Source organism: Citrus clementina, unplaced genomic scaffold, assembly GCF_000493195.1.
Source record: "Citrus clementina cultivar Clemenules unplaced genomic scaffold, Citrus_clementina_v1.0 scaffold_5, whole genome shotgun sequence".
NCBI classification, from domain to species: Eukaryota; Viridiplantae; Streptophyta; class Magnoliopsida; order Sapindales; family Rutaceae; genus Citrus; species Citrus x clementina.
Genome location: NW_006262201.1, coordinates 8957053 through 8962530, shown reverse-complemented (window position 1 = coordinate 8962530; position 5478 = coordinate 8957053). Strand labels below are relative to the sequence as shown.

The 5478-nt window shown below is 34.2% G+C and overlaps 1 pseudogene; it reads right to left on the bottom strand.

The window, feature by feature from the left end:
- Positions 1-2057: 2057 nt before the first annotated feature.
- LOC18040530 lies at positions 2058-2725 on the bottom strand (annotated as a pseudogene).
- Positions 2726-5478: the final 2753 nt, after the last annotated feature.

The following is a 5478-nucleotide window of genomic DNA, read 5'->3' as shown; positions in this document are numbered from 1 at the left end:
TGGCAGTGGGAAAAAGATCAATCTCAAGCATCTAGCTTTTTTGAAGCTCCTGTATCTCCACCAAATATAGAGTTGGTGGAGATAGAGTTGTCTATAATGCATATAAATATAGAACTCTGGTTGTATGAAAAGCAAGAGAGAAACGAAAAAATGAATTAAGCAATAAAGTTTCAGAAATTTCCAGCAAAATACTCTGTTCTTAAATAAAAATTTTTCTGCACTTCCGCTTGCACCCAACACTATTGACTGCAAAAGAGATGTCTGGGCGTGTTAAGGAAAGATACTGCAGGCTACCAACTGCTGCACGATATGGTGTGGGGTCTGAGAGAGGTGTGCCTGAGGTTAAGGAGATGGCTGCTGAGCTGGTTGGTAGGGGAGTGAGAACAGGTTTTGCATTATCCATATTGGTTCGTTGGGGTAAGTCCTGAATGTATCTTCTTTGGGAGAGCTGAATGCCAAGGTGGTGAGGAACAACTTCAACTCCAAGAAAATAAGAGAGTGAACCAAGATCTTTAAGAGAGAAACGTTGAGCAAGACATTCAACAAACTGTGAAACAAGAGCATCATTGCTGCCAGTTACGACAATATCATCAACATACACAAGAATATACAAAACATGATTGCTGCGAAGAACAAAAAGAGAGGTATCTGAGTGTGAATTTTTGAAACCAGAAGCTAGTAGAAACTGACGCAATTCATGATACCAAGCCCGGGGAGCTTGTTTGAGACCATAGATGGCTTTATGAAGTTTACAGACATATGAAGGATGATTAGGGTCCACAAAACCTGGTGGTTGAGCCATAAAGACATTTTCAGAGAGCCTGCCTAGAAGAAAGGCATTATTGACATCCAATTGACGGAGAGACCAGCCATTACTTACTGCTATACTAAGCACAAGTCTCACTGTGGTAGGCTTGACAACTGGACTGAAAGTTTCATGATAGTCCACACCCGGTCGTTGAGGAAATTCCTTGGCTACAAGACGAGCTTTGAACCTGTCAATAGAACGATCAGAGTGTCTTTTAATTCGGAAAATCCATTTGCAACCAACCAGATTAGAGATGCCATCAGGGGTAACTAGTTCCCAGGTTCCATTACGAACGAGTGCATCAATACTCTTCGGACATAGCTTGACGCCAGTTATGGTCTTTGAGAGCTTGTGATATAGATGTAGGAGCAGCATTTTGGGAATTTGGTTTGTGGGAGTGAAGGTTGAGTTTTTGAATCGGTTTGGTGCTGTTATTCGTGGCTCGGGTAGTCATGCTGTGTTGAGAGGGAGGTGGAACTGGGATGTTTGGTTCGGTGGTTGGATGGGAAGGTGGAGGAGATGGTTGGCGGGCAGGTGGAGCTTGCTGTGGGGATGGGTCAAATTAGAATCAAGAATAGCCACACCACAACTCCCAAAAGATTCGAAAATTCTTTGAGCCCGTGCATAGATGGCTTGTGGTGAACTAACTTGCCTTCTGAATAATAGCTTATTTCGTGCCCCGCAAATATTCCACGTAATCGTCACTATCAATTTCAATTGGTTCGGTTGAATAGGGAGAACAAAAAATAATAAAGCAATGAACGGGTTTGACTTCAGTATGTTTTCTATTCAACCGGTAATTTTATTCTTTGACATATTTATCGAATTATTTTATCCCGGTATCAAATAGAATGATCCATGAAAAAAATAAAGTTAAAAAGTATTAGACATTTTTTATTCAATAATTATTGCACCTGTACCATTAATGGATATTGAGAGGCTGAAATTACTCGAATGGAATTTCGGATTATAAAAGATTGTTTGAAGCCTACAAGGAAATACCAATGAACGAGGCCGATGGAAGCAACAAATTGCGTAGATAATGCCATGGAAAAATCAAAAGTTAAAGAAGAAGAAATGAGGGAAAAAAAACCACACTTTCCTTATTCAATAATTATTGGTCGTCTCGACTTTATTCTTTATTCAATAATTGTAACATAAAATAAATCGCATTTATTAGTATATATATGTTGGCACACCAAAGCATATTGATCAAGCATCCAGGATGTTAACCTAGCTGGACCAATTACTAGTTTGAGGCCCGGGCTTTTCTGATGGCATTTATCACATCATCACTTACTCGAAAAGATTTGGTCAGCACTTCATTGGGAATTGGGGGTGTTGTATCAAAAAGAGTAGTGAGTGAGTCCGAAACGCCAGGATTTTGAGTATTGAAAATAGGTATAAAGGTGGCCGGCCCCTTTCCAACATTTAGCTGGAAGTGAATCAGTGCTCTGGGAATTAAGAACACCATCCCGGGAGTCAAAACCTTTGAGAAAAAGGTATTATTAGTTGTTACTAATCCAACAAGCACCTTTTCTCGAGTAACAATACCAGCCTCAGTTCCACGAGGATGTGTATGAGGCGGGTTTATTCCACCTACATCCAGGTCAATTCGGAAGAGTGAAACTCCTTGAGTATTGACCGCTGGAAAGCCAGAAACATCACCAAGTGTAACTGCACGCTTAAAGACATCAAATGTGGTCGGATTTTTGGAAAAATCCGCGAAGAAATCATCAGAAGTTACTTCTGAATCAGGTTTGAGGGGAAACCATTGATAGAGATGGGGGCATTCAAGTCCGCAATACAGACGTCTTGTAAAGGATCAGGGTCACTTGCATGGGAAGGGAAAGGGAGAAGCAATAACACTATCAGGCCGCATAGCAGCCCAAAGATTGACGCTGATGAAGAATACATGGCTAGCTGTGAGTAGGATCAATTAATAGCTGTAGGTCCTTTTGTGTTGGTGGATTGAAAAGGAAGATGATGGATCTATTTATACTACTCTTGGAGTCTGAAAGCGTGATTAACATTACTTTGAATTTAGTAAAATAATGGCAAATTGTAGGATCAGAATCAGGATGAGATCGCTTGATGGCTTTTCTGACTTTGTAAATTCTTTGTGTTAATAAAGATTCAAGCTGCCTTTAATTTGACATGGCGATTAATAAAAAAAAAAAACTTATAGACGCGGTATAATTTTTTTTTTTTTGAATGAATGCGACGTCGTAGAAGTTTTTTCTTGTTGTTTTTGGCTATCTGATTCTGGGATATAAACTGTAGCCTTTTATAGGTAGCTACTAGAAAAAGGTTTGAAATTAATTAAATACACTTTACAGGAGAACTAGGTCAAGCTAATGATGAATTCGTAAACGTTTACCAAGAGCTTGCAGATTCCGTCAGTTTGACCGACTGATAATTTCAACAAGAATTTCGTGCGGAAGTTGCCGCAAGACTAGATCATCATTCATAAATTAATATTCGCATCCAACGGATGGAAAATTAAATTAAAAATTAACAGACCCCATGTGTGTTAATGTAGTGACAGCGGCTGTTAATTTGGTTGTTCAGTAATGAATCTGTGAAGAAATGTAAAGAAGCAGTCGTACGAAACCGCTAAAAATATCAGCACAAATTTATTGCTGGACGCATATATACCCTTCGTTTAGAAAGGTAAATTATTATAGTAGATTAGTATCGATCGTTTTTGTAATCAGTAATTTTGTTAACTAACATTGTCACATTGTTAACGTGTGATTAACTTCTTAGCGTTCATTTGAGCACTTTTTTTTTAAGGTTTAAAATTGATTTTGAAAACTTAAAAGTTGATTTTGGTGTTTTGTAAATTTAGTTTTATCTTTAATACAATTCCATTCTCTCAGGTATTACATACAAAAAAATTTATTCTCATTCAATTAGAAAATAAAATTAAAAAAACTTAAAATATCTTTAATACAATTCCATTCTTTCACACATTAGAATTTTTTTGCGTTTAAATTTAAGAGATAGTAACTCATTATACTTTGATTGTATAATGTTGGTGTTATCTATGAAAATTGTAGTTAACTTTTTTATTATCAATTATTTTGAGATAAAAAAATATAAGAATAAAATTAATAAATAAAAATATTTTATAGTTACGACTACTATATAAACACAAAAAAAAATATTTTATACTATAAATATGTGCGCGTGAGTGTTCGCTTTAACCATTTGCATTCTTACAATAGTTAAAAATAAAATTTATCAAAGACATTTAATAATTTTTAAAGCTCACAATATTTTTCAAAATAAATTTTTACCAAACACTTAAATAGCTTATTACTTATACAATACAACTGACATTTTGAGGTAATTGTATTAGAAAAATCTCAAAATACCAAATATAGGCTTCTACTTATTTGACTTTTTTTCTTTTAATACTGATATCACAACTAGGCCGCTACTGAAACTAGTTTTTGTATGTCAAATTATTACTAATATTTATAAATCATACTACTACTGAGATTAGTTTATGTTAAATCTTATGAAATACTGTCCATATTTTTATAAAATTCAAACTATTATTGAGATTAATTTACATTAAACTAACAGATTGAATTACATTAAATCATATCAAACATTGTCCAGATTTTTACAAATCAAACTATTAGGACTAATTTACATTAAATCTTATAAAGTATTGCATAGATTTTTACAAATCAGACTACTATTTAGACTAATTTAAATATATTAAATCTTATGAGGTATTGCCTAAAATTTTTAAAAATCAAATTACTACTGTGCTAATATCTTTACCCTTACTAATATTTGAGGGATGTCTACTCTACTTACCCAAAAATTATGAAATAAGATTTTGTGATGTTTCAACTATAATGTATGTCTGTGGAAGGCTATGTTTGGTATTGTTGAAAAGTCAAAAGATCTAGTAATAATACAAAAGTTAATAATGTTTAGTAATCGTAACTTTTAAAAAATAATTTTGATAAATTGAGTTGAAATTTACTTTAAATTCCAAACCAAAACCGTTAACTGTTTTCCAAACACTAAAACCCATGGCTCCCAAAAATAGTAACAATCGATGCCCAAGCAGCTGGTCAAATGGGAATGGTGTACAAGAGTAACAAGAGCATCAATTGCTGTGTAGATTTGGAGTTCATGATATGATTCCTTCATCCATGTTCTGCGGATAAAATGAAGTGCAACTGCAAAACCAAAATCAAAATAGAAAAATGATTTAATTTGTTTTTCAACTCGAATTAGAGGCACAAGATAATCAGTTTATAAAAAAATTTAAGGTTCCTAAAGGGGTTGATACCAATTTCTTTCCTTGGTAAGCTCTAGGATACTAGTACTTTTTCAAGAATGTCTAGGATACTAGTACTTTTTCAAGAATGAGGAATGTATTGTAATAACTTCAGGGTATTTTTATCACATACATCCATGGGAAAAAATACGTTATAAATGCAAAAATAGAATATCAAAATTAAAATCTAATTTTAGAAACTAAAATTTATTTCTTTTCTTAATTACAATCAATAATATATAAGTACTATATAAGTTATTCATTACTCTGACTATTTCAATTGTTTTTTTCTTTTTTTTGGGGGGGGGGGGGGGGTGGGAGTGGAGGTTGGAGGATAAAAAATTCGTTAGAACCAGGATCATAA